At 53.7% G+C, this 21,346-nt stretch overlaps 1 pseudogene across 1 annotated transcript; it reads left to right on the top strand.

Moving 5' to 3' along the window:
* The first annotated feature begins 15,582 nt into the window (after positions 1–15,582).
* On the top strand, positions 15,583–16,256 carry LOC308238754 (prefoldin subunit 3-like; annotated as a pseudogene). The gene is made up of 2 exons: positions 15,583–15,872; positions 15,915–16,256. The product of its transcript is annotated as a prefoldin subunit 3-like (transcript).
* The last annotated feature ends 5,090 nt before the right edge of the window (positions 16,257–21,346 follow it).

Below are 21,346 nucleotides of genomic sequence, written 5' to 3'. Positions count from 1 at the left end.
ACACGCAACGACGCCGCGACGGCGGGGCGGCGGCGGCCGGCACGGAGCGGAGCCGCGGCGGACCCGGGAGGCGACCGCGGGCGCGGCCCTCCCCCGACGGCGTCGGGCAAGGCGGGCGCGGGACGGACGGACAGACGGCGGAAGAGACGAGGCGACCGCCCCCGGGCAGCGAGGCGCGGAGGGGAGGCGCGGCGGCGACGGCGTGAGGAGCGGGCGGGGCACCGAGGCCACCGCGAGGTGAAAGTCGAGGACACTCGGTGGGCGAGAAAGAACGGAAGGAAAGCACAAGGCCGGGAAGCGAGTCGTTTCGTCGCATCGGGACAACGCGGGGTCTCACCGCCAGAGAGGCCCCGTCACGGGCCCATGGACGGTCCCGCGGAAACCCTCGAAACGCCGACCGACTGGCTTTTCCCGCCAGGAACAACCTTCAACCAACCTCGCGGGGGTGCCGGGCCCCGCCGCCCACCGGCCGCGGGCCGCCGCCTCTGACCCCCGTGCCAAGAGGACCTAGGGCCCCCTTTCCTTTCTTCTCCCGGGCAACACTCGCCCAACACACAACAACCACCCCCACGGCGACAACACCGCGCGCCCCGAGAGCACTCTTGCGCCCAGGGACGCCAACCAACCCCCCCCCCCCACGGAGGTAGGGGGGGCCGAGAGGCGACACCCGCAAGGCAGGAGAGAGCCGGTTCTCGGAGCCCGGCCGGCAGACGCCACCGGGGGGGGCTCGTGCGTCGGCAGTGACCCCCGGGAGAGGGTCGCGCACGCAAGAAACGAGAGGGTGTGGACGCAACCGCAGAGGACGGTCCCGGGCGCAAAGGCCAAGAGTGGGGCGCATCGAGGTAAGGGCACCGGACCTGGACGGGCCACCGAGTAAACAACGCGGGGATCCCACCGCCACAGACACACAGGGCGGCCCCGCGACGCCCGGGACGCCGGGCCGATCCTCCCAAGCGCACAAAACCTCAGAGCCTCCTCCCGCCGCGCGGCCCCGGCCCCGCCAACCGCGGAAGACCACACGCGACCCTTCGACAACCACAGGGAAGCCGCCGCGGCTTCCTCCAGCCGTCCACACACCATCCGTTCACCCGCCCGGTCCGACCCGGACGGGGGGGGGGCTCGCATCCCGGGCGGAACGCCACCCCGAGGACGAAACGGGCCCCGACCCGTGCCCGCGCACAGCAGACCCCGCCGCCTGCGAAACTCGGGACACGGGAGCGGACGGAGAGCCGCTCGCTCGCGGCGTGGGAGCGGGGCACGCCGTGGGGGGACGGGACCCCAACCAAAACCCCACGCGCACGCGCCCGAACGAGCACGCGGCAACACGCCCGCACGTAACGCAGCGCTTCTCCGCGACGGACGCCGGCCCCCGGCCCGGCGGAACCCTCCCCCGACTCGGAGGGGGGAGGCGCGGGCCACGGTAGGGGCAAGGGCCACAAGCTGCGTCGTCGCTCGGCCCCTCAAAGTCGGTGCGCGCGAGAGGGGCCCGAGTGCACGAACGCAGAAGGCGGCTACCGAACGCGCTTCCAAAGGAGGGGCGGCGGCTGGGGGATCCGGTACCCCAAGGCACCCTCTCGGATCGCTAGAGAAGGGCTTTCTCACCGAGGGCGCGTCGTCCCCACGCCAACGCAAACACCCCATCGGGCCCGCGAAGCCACACTTCCGTGCGACACTGGGGGCCGGGGGGGGGCGCTCGGGGGAGGATCCGACCTGGACAGAGTCAAGCACAGGGTACACGCAAGACACGAGCGCTCGCGATAGGGGCCGTCGAGAGAGAAGGGAGGAAGCGAGCCCGTGCTGCCTCGAGGCTCGTCCTCTTGACTCACCGGGGGCCTCGTCCACGGTTAACTAAAGAGAGCCCGCGATGCTGCGTCGGAAAGACCGGCACGACGCAAGGTAAGGAAAAAAAAGACTAACGACGACGGAAGAACAAACGGCAGCAAAAGAACTCTCACGGTCAAGCCAGCGGCCGGCCATCGCTGACCCGGCCCCATCGCGATCGCTCGCGCCGCACAGCGTTTCGGAGCCCGGGCCCCCTCACGCGAGGGGGACGGGCGTGCCTTCCCCTTTGTCCGGCCAAGACTCCCCCCCCGGTGCTCCCTTCCACGGCACCACCGACAGCGGTGGCCCGGCGGGGGCTCGCGGGGAACGGGAAACGACAACACCTGCTCGGCCTCGGGCACCTGAAGGACGTCCCGGTGCGCTCCAGGGGCACCACCGAGGGCCAAGGCGAAACAGCGACCGCACGCCCAACGTGGGGGAGGCGCGTGCGGCGCGACGGCGGGACGCCCCCTCCCCGCCGCGGGGAGGGGCGCTCGCAAGACGCAGCCGGGAAAGGCGAGCGGAGGGTGTCCGCTGCGTCAGAGAGACCACGGGCGTGACACCGAGGTCGGGCCGGGTTCCGCACCCCTTCCCTTCCCCTTCCACACACCGCCGTCGGACGGTGGGGGGGGAGAGAGGAGAGGGGCCCGCGGGCAGAGCGAGAAGAGCGGTCCCATTCGACAAGGAATGTCCGTCCCTCGTCTGGCGCGGCTTAGGCCCGGCCCGGGAGAGCGCGACGTCACCACATCGATCGAGCGGCAAAAAGCATCGAGAAGAAGGGCAACGAGGCGAGGACAACCGTTCGGAACGGGCCTGCGCTTCAGCCCCGCAACGTAAGCCCTTCCCTTCTCTTTCTCAGGCAGAACGGGAAGCACGGTCCGCGGGGGACGGGGCCCGAGACTCACAACAGCCGGCGCGCGCAGGCCCGAGGCGTACGGCTTTCGCTCGTGCGGCCGCAGGGGGGGAAAAGTCAGGCTTCTGGTCGCGGCCGAGAAGCTCCCGGGGACAACCCCCCCGTCGTCCAATCACCCAAGGACAGCGTGTCCACACTAATCTCGTGGTACAAAATGCCAACTTCAGGCAAAACATGGACTGTGCCCGGTGACGGGGGCATCTGTCTACAGATCACGCCGGCCTCCCGGAAGCGAGTCACGGCCACCGGAGACCCCACGGGACCCCATGGCCACCAAAGAAGGGCGGGGGGGGGGGCAAGACAAAGGCACGGGGCTATCTGGTCGACCCCCGAAGCCCGTAGTCAAGAGCGTGCCTCGGACAGGCGGCAGCAAGAGGGTGGAGAGGGCCGGGCCGTCCACGGCCTCCCTCACCATCTCGCCCGCGCGGGCACGGCCCGGTCAAACGTGCTTCCGAATCGGGACTTTGAAAAAATTCCGCGGGGCGCCTATGACCACCGTGTCTCCGGAAGGGACCGGCCACGGCCGTCGTCGTCGGCGCCGGCCCAAGCCCGCTCGCTCACAGAACTCACTTGCCCTCCCAGAATCCGCAACGGGACTGTGGGAAAACGATGAAGAAGCCGTGTCCGACGCCCGGGACACACGCGTGCGCCCGCATCGATCCGCCTCGCCCTCCGCCGTCCTCCGCCGTCCTCCACGAACGGCCCCTGCAGGCCCCCACCTACGGAACAACTCCGCCACTCGGATAACGGCGAGAAAGTCGAGTACGGTGAAAGGGGAACACTCGGGCACACGCCCGCCCGTGCAGCCGGGTAGACCACTGAACGCGCGCGCGCGCGCTCCCGCCTCCGGATCGGGACTTTGAAAAACTTCGCGGGAGGCGCCTCTGATGAACGGACCCCGCAGGAGCAAAGGCGGACACACGGCACGGGTCGGCCGGCACCTCCCGCGTGACGGCCGCGGGCAGGACGGCGTCCCGGCGCAAGCCACCCTCTCCGGCTACGCCCGCGGCGGCGGCGGCGGCGGCGGCCCAGGTCGTTCAGCGCTCGCGGAGGGGCGACAGCGAGTGCTGGTCGACCCGTCCCGGCAGCGGCCACTCACACCTTCGATAGCCCCGCAGGTCCAATCTCCGGAGAACCGGACAGACAGGCAAACGACGGAGCGCCGCGAGCCACCCTCCACGGCTTCGCCTGCGGCGGCAGCGGCAGGCAGCGGCAGCGGCGGCGGCGGCGGCCCCGGTCGGTCCCCGCGCAGGGGTAAACAGAGAGTGCTGGTCGACCCGTCCTAGCGCCACCCACCACCGCCGCGGCAGCCACTTCCCTCAGCAGTTCTGCAGGTCCAATCTCCGGAGAACGGGCCAGGCACTGACGGACCGGCGCCGCCGGCACAATCCTGACAGCGCCGCCGGCATCCTGGAACTTGGCCTCGGGCACCGAGGCCGCTTCCCCTCCCTAGATGCTCCGCAAGGAAGAACCGATATAAAAGCGGCCGCCAGGTGGCTCCCGACAACCGGCGCGAACGTCAGCGGGACGGATCCAGATCCCGGGCCGGCAAGGGCGCCACATCGCCCGCCCGCCCGCCCGGAGGGACGATCGCGTCCCGGGCCACCACCCCCACACCCACCCCCACCCCCACCAACCTCCGGGACGGCACGGCGGCAGAGGAAGGGGGGGGGGGGGGGCGCGGGTTTTAGGAAAATCTTTTTTTCGGGGGTGGGCCGGACCACTCGCAAGTGAAAGACTTCCTCTGAGTCGCCCCCCCCTCCGCCCCCGAACCCGCCCCCCCCGCCCCCCGGCAGGCGCAAGATATCCGCGTCTCTCTCTCTCCCTCCCTCCCTCCCTCCAGGGAGGACATAACAAAAACATTTTTGCAGCCCGGGATCTAAAACCTAAACGAGGCAGAGACACCGGTTCATAAAACCATACGGGTTTGGTTTGTTTTGTTTTGTTTTTTAATAAGTTTTAAATTTTTATTTTATTTTATAATTTTATTGATTTTTTTTTTTTTTTTTTTACAGAGAGGAAGGGACAGGGATAGAGACTTAGAAACATCGATGAGAGAGAAACATCAATCAGCTGCCTCCTGCACACCCCCTACCGGGGATGTGCCCGCAACCAAGGTACATGCCCTTGACCGGAATCGAACCTGGGACCCTTTGGTCCGCAGGCCGACCGACGCTCTATCCACTGAGCCAAACCGGTTAAGGGCACCATACGGGTTTTAAAATAAAATTTTAAAAATGGATACATCAGGTATAAGCAAATAGGAATCTTTGTATGGAACTAAACAAAACAAACAAAAAAAAAACCATACAGGTTTTTCAAGTGGACGACTCAAGAAAATATCGTCTGACTACATACATACATACATACATACATACATACATACATACACACCACGTCCAGTTTTCAAGCGGGAAGCGTCATCGCGATGCTAGGGCAAAAACATATCTATTTTTTTAAAAGGCTACCGAAGAATGATAAACAACTGGAACAACAACTTTCTCTCTATCCCTCCCTCCCTCCCTCTCCCTTCCACTCCCTCTAAAAACAAAAACAACAAAAAACAAAACAAAACAAAACTAGCCCTAGCCGGCTTGGCTCCGTGGATAGAGCGTCTGCCTGTGGACTGAAGGGTCCCAGGTTTGAAGGTTTGAGTCTGGTCAAGGGCACATGCCTGGGTTGTGGGCTCGATCCCCAATACGGCGGGGTATGCAGGAGGCAGCCGATCAAGCCCTGATTCTCTCTCATCACTGATGCTTCTCTCTCTCTCTCTCTCTCTCTCTCTCTCTCTCTCTCTCTCTCTCCCCCTCTCCACCCCCCCTTTCCTCTCTGAAATCAATGAAAATATTAAAAAAAAAAAAAAAACATCAGGAATCAGTGTTGAACGGTGTTTGACAACACTTGGGACTCGTGGCTAAAGAGCAGTACACTGTAGAACAGTGTTTGAAAACACTTGGAAATCACTGCTATAGAGCAGCACACTGTAGAACAGTATTTGACACCACTTGGAATTCACGTCTAAATGGCTGGAAACTATCTAAAAGTGTTTGCGAGCACTTCAAAAATCACTGATCTAGATCAGGAAAACAGTGTCTGACAACACTTGGGAATCACCGCTAAAGAGCAGGATACTGTAAAACAGTGTTTGACACCACATGGAATTCACATCCAAATGGATGCAAACTATATACAAGTGTTTGAAAGCACTTGGAAATCACGGGTCCACATCAGGAAACAGTGTAGAACATCGCTTGACAGAACTTGGGAATCACTGCTAGAGAGCAGTACACTGTACAGCAGTATTTGACACCACTTGGAATTCACATCTAAATGGCTGGAAACTATCTAAACGCGTTTGAAAACACTTCAGAAATCACTGGTCAACATCAGGAAACAGTGTAGGAATCTTGGCCAACTCTTGGGAATCACTTGTAAAGTGCAGTACACTGTACAACACTTTTGGAAACCACTTGAAATTCACTTCCAAATGGCAGGGAACAGTGTAAAAGTGTTTGAAAACACTTGGAAATCACTGGTAGCGTTCAAAGATGCCAGAAAGGAAAATGTCACCGAGGCCAAAACCTTACCTCCACCTTCTTAGGGTTTGTGGAGCGGGCAGGCCTGGAAAATTCACCTGACACACAGGAGGGGGGGGGGGGCGGGGCGGGGGGGCGGCCCAGTTTTCTTTCCCTTCGGTGTCTCACGTGACACGTGGAGCCCTCCTAAGGAGACCGTGGAAGAGCTGGAGAGGTGGCAAAACATCCACGCTTTTTCATACTGGGTTGAAAGGAGAGAGGCGATTGTGGAAAAGCCACTAAACAGGCGGGGAGGGGAGGCTAAAGGAGAGATGAGGGAGGCCCGTTCCTACAGATTCCTCTGCCTCTCCACGGGCTTCCCGTTTCTTACACTGCCTGAGGCCCAAAAACTAGTCCCGGGTGCAGTCGTCTTTCTTTCTTTCTTTCTTTCTTTCTTTCTTTCTTTCTTTCTTTCTTTCTTTCTTTCTTTCATCTTTTCTTTATTTATTTATTTTAATGAACAAAGGTGAAGAACTCTTCGCGTGGAGGTATTTCTGCGAGAAAGCCTGGCGGGACAGGACATGGGGGTATGCGGGCCAGGCCAGTCCACTCCACTGACCAGAAAATCCAAAGGATCTGTAGTGGCTCTGACTAGCAGCGCCCTTCCTTTAAGAAACAGGAAGGCAGGGCAGTTTAGCTCGGGTGCCCCCTCTGCCCCCCCCCCCCCCCCCCCCCCCCCCCCGCCACACCACCACCGCCGCCGCCGCCAAAGGGCCGACCAGCGGCTCCTGAGTAGCAACTCCAGAGGTTTCCAGAATGAACGGAGTTCCAGGAGCCAGCAAAGCAGCAAGGAAAATACGATATAAAAACGGCCGCCAGGTGGCGCCCGAAAACCAGCGAAGACGTCAGCGGGCCGGCTCCTGGGCCTTGGGCCCTCCTGGGCGGGCGCCCCCGCCACCCGCTATTGGGGGGTGGGGGTGGGGTGGGGGTGGCGGGGGTGTGAGTGTGGCGGTGGCCGATCTCCTCCCGGACCCCACCTCCAGTAGAACCTTGGCGGGCGGCGGCGTGGCGTCCGCCACCTGGGGTTTCCCCAGAAGGCCCCGCGCGCTGGCGGCGGAAGGGGGACTGGAAAAGTTGTTGTTGTTGTTTTTGGGGGGGAGGGGGGAGCGTGACAGAGGACCGAGAGGACTACCCAGAAGAGTCTTTGCGGCCCGGGACCCTCAACACCTAAACCCGGGGGACTCTGAAAGCCTGAACGTGCGGAGTATTCACGGGACAACAAAGGAGGAATCCTTTTCTCTTTTTCTGTCTCCTTTCAGTTTCGTTTCTTTTCTTTTTTAATTTCGTTTTTGGAATTGAATTTAGGGGGGGGGGGGGAGACATCGGTTAATAAAGTGGTACAGGCTTTACAATGGGACACAATAGGATAAAATGAAACGTGTAAATACAGAAGAAGCTTTGCACTGTGGATGAAAAGGGGCCACAGGCTAACCTGACCCACTCCGGGGAGGCCTGTGTGGCCGCCTGGCCTGGCCTTGCAAACTCAAGACACTTAAAGTAACCACACAGGCTGTTCCGAAATTTAAAAAAAAAAAAAAAGAAAAAGAAAGAAAGAAACAGAACACTTTTTTAAGTAAAAAGCAGTCCATACCCCGGTATCTTCCCTGAGAGAGAGCAACTTTGAACTTCCTGGTTGCTGAGCCTATTGTCTTTCTATGCCTCTAGGATCCCATTTCTTTGGACTAATCTAGTGAATGTCAAGGTAACTAGTCACTTCCCTTTTTCCCTTTTTCCCAGTTCCCTCGGGGCACAGCCCAGGGTCCCTCCCAGGACAGAGACCACAAATTCCTTCATTGTAACTGTTGTCATGTTAATTGTTGACCGCTCACTATCATTTCACATCTTATCCAATCATCCCCCGCCCCTTTCTTTCTCCCACCTCCGCCATCTAGCACCAGTGGATCTCATGGAACCCACTGGCTGGTCAACATCGGGAAAGAGTATGTAGAACATTGTTTGAAACCACTTACATCTCTTCCTTGTATGGTGATTTATAAAAATAGGTCAAAGACAGACATGCTGGCTTGTGGACTCCGGGCTTTGCTGTGCTGTGTATCTATGCAGAGGCAGGTTGCTCTTAAACTCCTATGTGGTCGAGTTAAGCTTACCCTTCACCCCTGGCCTGGCCTCCGCACTTTGTTATCTAGGCCTTGGAAAGGCCTCCTCCCTGCCTTGAAAGGAAGAGATTTTAATTCCTTGAGATTCTGCTTCCCGGCAATTGCCGACAGTCTGGTTCAAATAAACTCATCACAAAAATTCTTTACAGGTTTGAATGTTTCTCAGGTCAATGGTATGGAACTCCAAGAAAACACACACACACACACACACACACACACACACACACACACACCACATACAACACACACACACACACATACATGCAAGTTTTTCAAGTGTACAACTCAAGAAAACATCACCTGAATACAGCACCCAAAGTATAAAGTCTCTTTCTGTCATCATTTACCTCCCCGCCGGCCCTCCCCCCTGCCCCCCCCGCCCCCGTTTTCTTTCTCTTTGGCTCTCTTTTGTGTTCTAGCTTCCACTAACCCCCATCACCCCAAGTGTATTATTTTCAACACAGGGAGGAGGCCTTTCCAAGGCCTACAAACAAAGCCCAGAAGCCAAACAGGCAATAAACGATAACCTGGACCACATCTGCCACTGCCTGTATATATATATCTCACAAGAAAGCCCAAAGACAACAAGCAGGTGGGTGTGGGGGACATTGGTGCAATGTCATGTGGTTGTGGATTTTAGCACGACTCGCCTTATGAATGACAAGAAAGTGTGTGGGTGGGCGGGGGGGGGGGGGGGGGGGGGGAGATGCCCTGTAGTATGTGTGTTTGAAATGAGGTAAATCTGGATGAGTCCTTGTCCATGAAACATACAAAAATCAATCAATTTGGCCTTTGACCGGTGGCTCAGTTGGCTAGAGCGTCGTCCCTTATGCCACTGGTTGTGGGTTCAGTCCCCAATCAGGGCACATACAGGAAGCAACAGAGCCCTGGCCGATGTGGCTCAGTTGGTTGAGCGTCATCTCGCGCATTGAAAGGTCACCGATTCCTTTGCAGGTCGGGGCACATGTCCAGGTTTCGGGTTCAATCCCCAGCTGGGGTGCATATTGGAGGCAACCGATAGGTGTTTCTCTCTCTCTCTCTCTCTCTCTCCCTCCCTCCCTCCCTAAAATCAATAACACACACACACACACACACACACACACACACACACACACACATATATTTGTTGTTGTTAATCCTCACCTGAGGATATTTTTCCATTGATTTTTTGGTAGAGTGGAAGAGACAGGGAAAGACAGAGAGAAACATCAATGTGAGAGAAACATGTCGATTGTTTGCCTCTGACCAGGGCCAGGCCCCGAGGAGCCTGCCGCCAAGGTCCATGACCTTGGCCGGAATCAGACGTGGGACCCTTTGGTCCACAGGCTGGCCAAAAACATAAATATATATTTTATATATATTTAAAAGCTACCGACGATTGAATAAACTAGTGGAACAGCATCTCTCTCTCTCCCCCCTCTCTCCCTTCCACTCTCTCTTTTTTGCCCCCGTTATAGAAAACCAAAGAAGAACAAAGCAATACTTAGAGAGATGGAGTTACTTTTATTACGCGCGTGTCCAGAGGAAAATGTCTCTCAAATTCTGGGCCCCAACATGCATGAATTTTCCCTATTTATATGTTTTTACCTTCTTTGTCTCCCAAATATGGGGTGTTTCTGGCCCCTTTTACAAGTTCTTAAAGAGCCCGTATGTGCTGGGGCCTTGAGACCTCAACCAGAGGCCTGGGCCTGGCGCCAGCACTGATAACCTTGTCTGGGGAAGGTTTAATGGCCTCTCTGAAGTGAGAGTAGTGTTAGCAAGCAAGAATTTACAGAAGCCAAATAGCAGGGTTAAACTTTCAAACAGCAGTTTTTATATAAGATGGATGCTTCACCCCCACTCTCTCTTTAAAAAAACCAAACAGAAAACTAACCCTAGCTAGTTTGGCTCAGTGGATAGAGCGTCAGCCTGCAGAACAAAGGGTCACAGGTTCCATTCCGGTCAAGGGCACATGCCCGGGATTCGGGCTCGATCCCCAGTAGCGGGGGTGTGCAGGAGGCAGCCGAGCCATGATTCTCTCGCATCATTGAAGTTTCAGTCTCTCTCTCTCCCTCTCCCTTCCTCTCTGAAATCAATGAAAATATATTTTTAAAAAACACATCAAGCCCTAGCCGGTCTGGCTCAGTGGATAAAGGGTCGTCGGCATGCGGACTGAAGGGTCCCGGGGTCAATTCTGGCCAAGGGCACGTGCCCGCGTTGCAGGCTCGATCCCCAGTAGGGGGTGTGCAAGAGGCAGCTGATTAATGATTCTCTCTCATCGTTGATGTTTCTATCTCTCTCTACCTCTCCCTTCCTCTCTGAAATCAATAAAGAAATACATTTTTAAAAAAATACATCAGGAATCAGTGTAGAATAGTATTTGACACCACTTGGAATTCACTTCTAAATGGCTGGAAACTACATGAAAGTGGTTGAAAGCGCTTCAGAATCACTGATCAACATCAGAAAACAGTGGAGAACAGCGTGTGACCAAACTTGGGAATCACTGCTAAAGTGCAGTCAGTACTCTGTACAACGGTCTTGGAAACCACTTGAAATTCATTTCCAAATGGCAGGGAACAGTGCAAAAGTGTTTGAAAACACTTGGAAATCACTGGTAGCGTTCAAAGATGGCAGAAAGGAAAATGTCACCGAGGCCAGAATCTTATCTCCACCTTCTTAGGGTTTGTGGAGCGAGCAGGCCTGACACACGGCGGGGTGTGTGTGTGTGTGTGTGTGTGTGTGTGTGTGTGTGTGTGTAGACAGAGAGAGAGAGAGAGAGAGAGAGAGAGAGAGAGAGAGAGAGAGCGCAAAAATGAGGCCCGTGTGCAGTCATCGTCGTCTCTCCCACCCGTTGGAGTCTTTTTCTTGCCATCTGGCCACTTTGGAATACTGTCTCTGGCTCGCCTGAGCTGCGGCATAGTGGCGTGAGGAAGGAAAGGAGAAGATCGGGTTGGTCCAGGCACGGAATTGTGCCAGAGGCCAGGAAGGGAGACAGGAGTCAGTCACTAAGCAAAAGAGAGTGGCCCCCAAGGTATTTCAAAGACAGTGAGCGACTCTGGCAAGGGCATGCTGTAGAAAGAGAGAAGCTGGAGTTGTGTTTGTTGGCCGGGTGCTTGCAGGGGATGGGGAGGACCTGGGGTCCGCTTGCTCCTTTGTTTATGTCATTTCTTTTCTTTCTTTCTTTCTTTCTTTCTTTCTTTCTTTCTTTCTTTCTTTTTTTTTTTTTTTTAAACACAGGTGAGGAACTCTTCGCGTGGAAGTATTTTCTGCTGCAAGAAAGCCTCTGGCAGGACAGGACATGGGGGTATGCGGGCCAGGCCAGTCCATTGACCAGAAAATCCAAAGGATCTGTAGGGGCTCTGACTAGCAGCACCCTTCCTTTAAGAAACAGGAAGGCAGGGCAGTTTAGCTCGGGTACCCCCTCTCCCCGTCCCCCCCACCACCACCACCAACACCGCCACCGCCACCGCCGCCGACCAGTGGCACCTGAGTGGCAACTCCAGAGGTTTCCAGAATGAACTGAGTTCCAGGAGCCAGCAAGCAGCAAGGAAAAGACGATATAAAAACGGCCGCCCGCCCTGACCGGTTTGGCTCAGTGGATGGAGCGTCGGCCTGCGGACTGAAGGGTCCCAGGTTCGATTCCGGTCAAGGGCATGTACCTTGGTTGCGGGCACATCCCCGGTAGGGAGTGTGCAGGAGGAAGCTGATCGATGTTTCTCTCTCATCGATGTTTCTGACTCTCTATCCCTCCCCCTTCCTCTCTGTAAAAAAATCAATAAAATATATTTTAAAAAATAAAAATAAAAAACGGCCGCCAGGTGGCGCCCGAAAACCAGCGAGGACGTCAGCGGGCCGGCTCCTGGGCCTCGGACCCTCCTGGGCGGGCGCCCCCGCCACCCGCTGTGGAGGGGGGGGGGCGGGGCCGGGAGGGGGTGTGACAGAGGACGGAGAGGACGTACCCAGAGCACTCTTCGCGGCCTGGGACCCTGAAAACCTAAACGTGGCGAGTATTCACAGGGCAACAAACGAGGAATCATTTTCTCTTTTCATGTCCTTTCACTTTCTTTCTGTTCCGTTTCTTTTCTTTTTTGGAATTGAATTTATGGGGGGAGACATCGGTTAATAAAGTGGCACAGGCTTTGCAATGGAACACAGTAGGATAAAATGAAACGTGTAAATACAGAAGAAGCTTTGCACTGTGGATGAAAAGGCTAACCTGACCCACTCCGGGGAGGCCTGTGTGGCGGCCTGGCCTGGCCTTACAAACTCAAGACACCTAAAGTGACCACCCAGGCTGTTCTGAAATTAAAAAAAAAAAAAAATATATATATATATATATATATATATATATATATATATATATATATATATATATATATATTTAAAGTAAAAAGCAGTTCATAGTGGGTAGTCACGCCCTAGGCCCGGTATCTTCCCTGAGAGAGAGCAACTTTGAACTTCCTGGTAGCTGAGCCTATTGTCTTCCTATGCCTCTAGGATCCCATTTCTTTGGACTAGTCTAGTGAATGTCAAGGTAACTAGTCACTTCCCTTTTTCCCAGTGCCCTCGGGGCACAGCCCAGGGTCCCTCCCAGGGCAGAGACCACAAATTCCCTCACTGTTACTGTAGTATATTTTTTAAAAAGCTAGGGACGAATGAATAAACAAGTGGAACAACAACTCTCGCTCTCTCTCTCTCTCTCTCTCCCTCCCTCCCCCCCTTCCCTCCCTCTCCCTATCCCTCCTTCTCTCCCTCTCCCTCTCCCTTCCGCTCTCTCTTCAAACAAACAAACCAACAAATGACCCTAGCCGGTTTGGCTCAGTGGATAGAGCGTCAGCTGGCGGACCGAGGGTCCCGGGTTGGATCGCTTTCTCCCTCTCCCTTCCTCTCTAAAGTCAATAAAGATATACAAGAAAAAACAACAACACAAATGTATTATTCCACCTCAATGTAGTAAAAAGTATACTTGTACAAGGTTTTGTATTTCGTGTTATTAAAACAGTGAAATGAAAACGGGGGTGGGGTGGGGGCGATGGGGAGGATAGAAGGGAGGGGTTGCCCTTAGCCACTTCAAAATGGCGGTTGCCTAGTCACTGGAGCTAAAATGGCGGCTGCCTAAAATCTCTTCTTTTTTCTTTTTTTTTTTTTTGTGTGTGTGTGTGTGTGATATATATTTTTATTGATTTCAGAATCAATCAGGAAGGGAGAGGGAGAGATAGAAACATCCAGGATGAGAGAGAATCCTGGATCGGCTGCCTCTTCCACGCCCTCTACTGGGGATCGAGCCCGCAACCCAGGCAGGCGCCCTTGACCGGAATCGAACCCGGGACCCTAAGGTCCGCAGGCTGACGTCGGTCGGCTCTACCCACTGACTGAGCCAAACCGGCCAGGGCCACACCTACTTCTTTTACTTAGGTGGGTGCAGGATAGATAGTTAACAGGCAACAATACACATGATAACAATGACAATGAAGGAATCTATGGTCTCTGTCCTGGCGCCTCACCGATGATGTTTCTGTCTCTCTCTTCCTCTCCCTTCCTCTCAGCAATCAATGAAAATGTACTAAATTAAAAAAAAAAAAAAAAAAAAGAATGAATAAAACAAAGTGAAAAACAGCCATTCTACCGGAGCATTGTCCCAATCCCTTGAGATTCTGCTTCCCGGCAAGTGTGGAGAGTTTGGCTCAAGTAAACTCATAAAAGTTCTCTACGGGTTTGAATGTTTTCGCGTGAACACAACGTGTACACCTGCTGGTTTCTGATGTCGAGACAACAGAATCAGTCCATGAGGTCTGCCTTTGAAACTGTAGAGGAGTCTGTTTTTGCTGTCAAAAGCCAGGTCACCCTTAGAAAGAGTGTAGGAAAACCTAAGTGGGATTTACAAAGAGGAAACAGAATCGAACATAGGGATGCTCTGAGGACTGTGAGAGGGTATCTTCCCCTCTCCTCACTCATACTGCTTTCGGAAAAAATGGAAATGAACCTAAGAGGTGAAGAAGGTACTGAAGCTCTTGGAGAGACCGGGGCCCGCTGTAAAGCGGACGATGGAGAGGTCTGGCCAGTTCCTGGCACCACGGGGTCGCGTGCTACCCTGCCTGCAGCTAGACCCGTTTTCCCATTCCCAGGGAAGTGAATGGAGAATGAGGCCTTCTCAGATCCATGTGTCTTTTTCCATACACGTGAGCCCTTATGTACGACTCTCAGAAATGACCCTCCTCCTCAGCTTGAGGCTCTCTGCAAACCAGATCGCTCTGGAATGGCTGCAGAGCCTCAGAGAAAAACTTGTTCAGATAGAAAGACACATCTCCAGAACGGGCAAATGGACTCGTTAGCCCATTGCCAACCCTCGCCAGTGCTCGAGGAATTAAAACAGCACTGTCCCCCTTTGACGACGCGGTCGGTACAGGGTCGGAGGTGTGTGGCTCCAGAATATCAAAGCGCAACACATCCTCTTACCGCCTCAACGCTCCCGATGCTGGGTTGAGGAGAGAGAGAGAGAGAGAGAGAGAGAGAGAGAGAGAGAGAGGCAATTGTGGAAAAGCACCTAATTGGGGGGGGGGGGGGGGCGGCAGCTGGTCTCAGCTACAGCGGGGGAACCAGCGTTCACTAAGAAATTTCACTGCCAGAACCTGTCATCCCGGCTCTTCTTCTGACCTATTCCGATTGTTAGAAATGAGGTGAGCCCTTCCAAACCAGGGGTCATGGCAGAACACAAAGCACTCAAGTAAACTCATAAAAGAGGTCAGATTATGATATTGCTGTGGCCGCTTCGGCTCAGCAGACATAGCTTCGGCCTGCAGGAGGGTGCACGGTCCGTTAGAATTTATGCCTGACGCACACGGGATCTGTCCCTCACTCTGGATCGGAAGAGCTTAGGCTCACATTCTTTTTTTTTTTTTTAATGATATATGTTTATTGATTTCAGATAGAAAGGGAGAGGGAGAGAGAGACAGAAACATCCATGATGAGAGAGAGAATCATGGATTGGCTGCCCCTTGCACACTCCCTACTGGGGATCGAGCCCACAACCGGGCATGTGCCCTTGACCGAAATCGAACCCGGGACCCTGCCATCCGCAGGCCGACGTCGGCTCTATTCTATCCACTGAGCCAAACCGGTTAGGGCTAGGCTCACATTCTTGAGCGATTGCCTAATTGGAAGGATTAAAGGGAAGATGGCGGTGGCTAGAGATGGCTATGGCTTAGGAGAACTCGCTTCAGGGAAGGGAGATGGCGGTGGCTCCACCTGGGGATTCCTGAGGCCGTGTTTTTGGAAGATGTGGATTCTTACATGAAACAGCCTGGGGATGAGACTGCGGAGACAGTGCTAAAGAAGTTGGAGGAACAGGACCATAAGTATAAGTTTATGGAACTCAACCTTGCTCAGAAGAGAAGTAGGCAACTAAAGGGTCAGATTCCTGAAATTACGCAGACTGTAGAAAATCTGAACTACGTGCAGAAGAAGAAGGAAGGAAGGAAGGAGGAGGAGGAGGAGGAGGAGGAGGAGGAAGAGGAGGAGGAGGAGGAGTCGTCATCGTCCACCAATTCAATGGAGGCCAGATTCTTACTGGCAGATAACCTGTCCGGCCAAGCTCCAGGTCCTCCTACCGACAGAGTGTGTCTGTGGTTAGGGGGATTCATGAATGTAATGCTTGAGTATGATCTTGATGAACCTCAGGCATCGTTGGAAAAGAATTCAACCGCTGCCACAAAGGATCTGGATTCTCTCGAGGAAGACCTTGACTTTCGTCGAGATCCATTGACTGCCACTCAAGTCAATATGGCCACCGTTTATCACGGGGACGTAAAAAGAAGGAACAAAGATGATTCTGCCAAGAAGAAAGCATAATTCTGGCAATGAAAAACGTGGTTCATTTTTCCAAACATGGTCTTTTAAATATTCCAGAGTTTATTCTTACAGGTTGACATTAGTATGAATGTGTGTGTGTGTGTGTGTGTGTGTGTGTGTGTGTTTAACGAGTAAGAATAAGTGATCATTAAAACTTTAAAAAGATATAAACACCAACACCATTTTATGTAGTTATGAAAACAAAATTATTTCCAAATATTTAATGGAATTAGCAGCATTATTTATTCACTTATTTATTTATTTTGCATTTACGACATAGTAAAGAGTACTGTCATCATTTCTTGTTGGTTTATTGTAAGAGCAGTCTTCACTGAAACGGCTGAAAACGGATGTGTGCTGTGGAGGCTGAATTCCGGACACTTAAGCACAGTTTACTTTTTCTTTATTATATGATGAGAGGCCCGGTGCACAAAAATCGTCCGTGGGTTGGGGGTGTGTGTGGGGTGTGTGTGTGTCCCTCAGCCCAGCCTGGGCCCCCTCTCGCAATCCGGGACCCCTAGGGTAGGGTCCCTAGGCCTGGCCGGTGATCTGATCTGTGATCAGGGCCTGTCGTCGGGGCTTTCCTTTCCCCAGCTGCCTGCAGCTGGCCCCGCCACCGCCCCTGCCACTGCTTGCCGCTGCGCAGCACCACCACCCACCACCACCACCACCACCACCACGGGTCACCTTCCTCTGAAGGGCAACAGGCATGGGGTGCGATCACTTGGCTGGCCTGGGCCTCCCTCTGCGGGGCCGATCGCTGGCCGGCCCGGAACACCCTCCACAGCGTCCCGGCCGGTGGCCTGGGCCTCCCTCCATCTGTGGGGTGATGGCAGGCCGCGTCCGCGTCCCCGCCCCGCCCCCCCCCCCCCCCCCCCCACACACACACACACACAGCAATCCCACCGCAACTGCCTTGGCTGGCCTGGCGCCAGTGCGTGTCGTAGCGTGATCGTTCCGCTGTTTGGCCGATCTGGTCTACTGAGCATAGTATGCCTTTATTACTATTATTATTGTTGTTGTTGTTTTTGTTATTATTTGATGATGGTACTCTGACTTAAATATTTTCAGATTTGCTTTTCTTCAGTACGTGTGGGGCTTTGTGTTGCCGTTGTTTATTACACCGTTCTGTACTTTACAGGAAACTGTCATTTGCCTTCTTAGGTTTTAAGAGGACCGTGAAGACAACACACTTTCCTGTCCTCTGTCAGTGCACAGTGTCTTTGCAATGTCAACATACGGGAGATTTCAGCCAACGTGAAATAACAAAATCAGCCACTCAAAACTGTCAGCTAAGGTGATTTTGTATTTCTTTGTAGTTCTCCAAAGCAGCTGAAGAGAAATATTAAGATTAAAAACAACAGTTGAAATGACTTGTGTTTTTAAAATTTTACTCACGTTAAAACCTTATATGAATAGTAGTGGACGATACAGATTATGATAAAAAACACAGATTAGGATATTGCCGTGGCCCCTTCGGCTCAGCGGACAGAGCGTCGGCCTGCGAACTGAAAGGTCCCGGGTTTGATCCCGGTCAAGGGCACAGGCCCGGGTGGTGGGCTCGATCCCCAGTGGGGGACTTGCAGGAGGCAGCCGATCCATGATTCTCTCGAATCGTGGATGTTTCTCTCCTCTCTCTCTCCCTCCCTCTCTCCCTCTTCCTTCCTCTCTGAAATCAATAAAGACATATTAAAACAACAACAACAACAACAACGCAAAGGTATTATTCCACCTCCACGTAGTAAAAAGCATACTTGTACAATGTTTTGTGTTTGTATTTTATGTTATTGAAACGGGGAAGTTAAAACGGGGGAGGGCAGGGGCAGTGGGGAGGAGGATAAAAGGGAGGGATTGACCTTTGCCTTTTCAAAATGGCGGCTGCCAAGTCCCTGGAGCTAAAATGGCGGCTGCCTAAACTCCCTTCTTCCTTTTTTTTTTTTTTTTTTTTTTTGTTAAATATATTTTATTGATATTTCACAGAGAGGAAGGGAGAGGGATAGAGAGCTAGAAACATCGATGAGAGAGAGAAACATCGATCAGTTGCCTCCTGCACACCTCCCACCGGGGATGTTCCCGCAACCAAGGTACATGCCCTTGACCGGAATCGAACCCGGGACCTTTCAGTCCGCAGGCCGACTCTCTATCCACTGAGCCAAACCGGTTTCGATCTTTTTTTTTTTTTTTAAGTATATTTTTATTGATTTCAGATAGGAAGGGAGAGGGAGGGGAGAGAGAGAGAGAAAGGAACATCCACGGTGAGAGAGAATCATGGATCAGCTGCCTCCTGCACACACACACACACACACACACACACACACACACACACACACACGCCCCCCACGCCCCCCCCCCCCCCCCCCCCCCGCTATGGACTGGGGATGGAGCTCGCAACCCAGACAGCTGCCCTTGACCGGAATCGAACCCGGGACCCTTCGGTCCGCTCTATCTGACACTCTGTCCGCTGAGCCAAACCGGTTAGGGCTTAAACTGCCTTCTCTGACAGAAAAGATGACGTGCTAACCTGACGAGCTCAGGGAAGGCCTGTACGGCGGTCTCGCAAACGGAAAGGCCTAAAGCGAGCACAGGGGCGGTCTGAAGGGAGCCCGTAACTAAGAGCAGTTGTGGTGGGTGGTCGCGTCCTAGGCCGGAATCTTCCCTGACAAGGTCTGCGTTGACCTTAACTGAACCTACGGTCCTTTTGCATCTAAGACAACATACCTCTGAAATGTCAGAGAAACTTGTAGTTCCGAACGCCCCTCACCCTTCCCTTTCCCCCCCGCCATCCCCCCCCCACCCCCCCACCCCCCGCCACACACACACAAGCAAATGCGCCTGGGCGCCGGGACAGAGACCATAGATTCCTTCGTTGTCATTGTTATCATGTGTATTGTTGCCTGTTAACTATCTATCCTGCACCCGCCTAAGTAAAAGAAGTAGGTGTGGCCCTGGCCGGTTTGGCTCAGTCAGTGGGTAGAGCCGACCGACGTCAGCCTGCGGACCTTAGGGTCCCGGGTTCGATTCCGGTCAAGGGCGCATGCCCCACTAGGGGGCGTGCAGGAGGCAGCCGATCCGGATTCTCTATCATTCATGATGTCTCTCTCTCTCTCCCTTCCTCTATAAACTCAATAAAAACATATTTTTTAAAAAAAGAAGTATGGCCCTAGCTGGTTTGGCTAAGTGGATAGAGCATCGGCCTGCGGACTCAAGGGTCCCAGGTTCGATTCCCGTCAAGGGCACGTACCTTGGTTGTGGGCACATCCCCAGTATGGGGCGTGCAGGAGGCAGCTGATCGATGTTTCTCTCTCATCGATGTTTCTAACTCTCTATCCCTCTCCCTTCCTCTCTGTAAAAAAATCAATAAAATATATATTTAAAAAAAAAGAAGTATGTGTCTATCATTTTACTTTTTATCTAATCCCAGAGGTTTCCCCCACTCCCCACCCCCACTCACTCCCCCTTTGCTTTCTCCTCCCTCCCTCCCTCATCTACCACCAGTAGATTTCCTGTAACCCACTTACATCTCCTCCTTGCATTGTCACGTATAAAAGTATAAAACAAAGTGCCGCCCCGGCCGGTTTTGGTCAGTGGGTAGATCATCAGCCTGGGGACCGAAGGGTCCCGGGTTCGATTCCATTCAAGGGCGCAGGCCTGGGTTGTGGGCTCGATCCCCAGTAGGGGGTATGCAGTAGGCAGCCCACTGGTGATTCTCTCTCATGGTGGATGTTTCTATCGCTCTCTCTCCCTTCTCTCCCTTCCTCTCTGAAATCAGTGAAGATATATTTACAAAAACAACACAAATGTATTATTACACCTCCATGTAGTAAAAAGTATACTTGTACCATGTTTTGTACTTGTATTTCATGTTATTAAAACAGTGAATGCCCGCCCCCACCCCCCACCCCGACAGGCAGGCGGGGAGGGGAGCGCTGGGCCTGCATGGGGGGGGGGGGGGGGGGGGCGCCGGGCAGGAGAGACTGCACGCCGAAGAGCACGCAGTCAGATTTGGTCTTCTTCTTCAGGTTCCCGAGGGATCCGGCCGGATGCCAGAAGTGGGTGTAAAATTGTAGGAGAGCAGACTCAGAAGAAAATACACCTGATGGACTAAGCAAGCGTTACCGATTATGTGCCAGACACTCTGAGGCCTCTGTGATCTGCAGAGCTGGTCCTCACAGGACAGTTCTTCGAGATAATGCAGCACCAACAATATCTGATCTTACCAGTCATTTGAACGATGCACATAGTAGACACAGAAATCCAATACAAGAGTTGAGTGAAGATGAAATCAGGGCACTGAAACAGGAAAAATATTGACGAAACTTCTGAGCAGGAACAAAAACATAAAGAAATCAACAGCTGCCGAAACCGGTTTGGCTCAGTGGATAGAGCGTCGGCCTGCGGACTGAAGGGTCCCGGGTGCGATTCCGGTCAAGGGCATGTACCTTGGTTGCGGGCACATCCCCAGTGGTAGGTGTGCAGGAGGCAGCTGATCGATGTTTCTCTCTCATCGATGTTTCTAGCTTTCTATCCCTCTCCTTTCCTCTCTGTAAAATATCAATAAAATATATTTTAAAGAAAAGAAAAGAAATCAACAGCAGCCATGCTCAGAACTCCAATAGAGAAGGGGGCGAAGAACAGGATGAAGACATTTTACCTTGAACCCTCGAAGAGAAGGAAAGCAAAGAACACTTGAAATCTTTATTTGAAATTTTCATTCTTAATGGGAAAACAAAATATATCTCTAGATGGACATGAAGCTGATGAAATCCCAGAAGGTCTCTTTACTCCCGATGACTTTGAGGCGGGCACTGTTGAAGTGCCGGATACATTCTGGGGAAGAGGTTCTGAGAAAGCGCTTTGAGACCACAGCAGTCCACACACTTGTTCTGTTCAAAAGCACGGCAGAAGCAGACGCTAGAGATCTGTGAGTGAGGGCTGCATTCGGGAAGGAACGCTCAGGGAAGTGAGGGGCTCTCGCCCCTTTTCGATGACCACTGACGGATGGACGGACGAACGAACGAACGAACGAACGAACGAACGAACGAACGTGGCGGGGCATGGCAGGGGAAGAGCACCTGCCCGTGTTGGTGAGG

Source organism: Plecotus auritus (assembly GCF_963455305.1).
Source record: "Plecotus auritus genome assembly, chromosome: 14".
In the NCBI taxonomy this organism is placed as follows: Eukaryota; Metazoa; Chordata; class Mammalia; order Chiroptera; family Vespertilionidae; genus Plecotus; species Plecotus auritus.
Note: the sequence above shows the minus strand (reverse complement) of the source record. Positions and strands in the feature narration are given on the sequence as shown.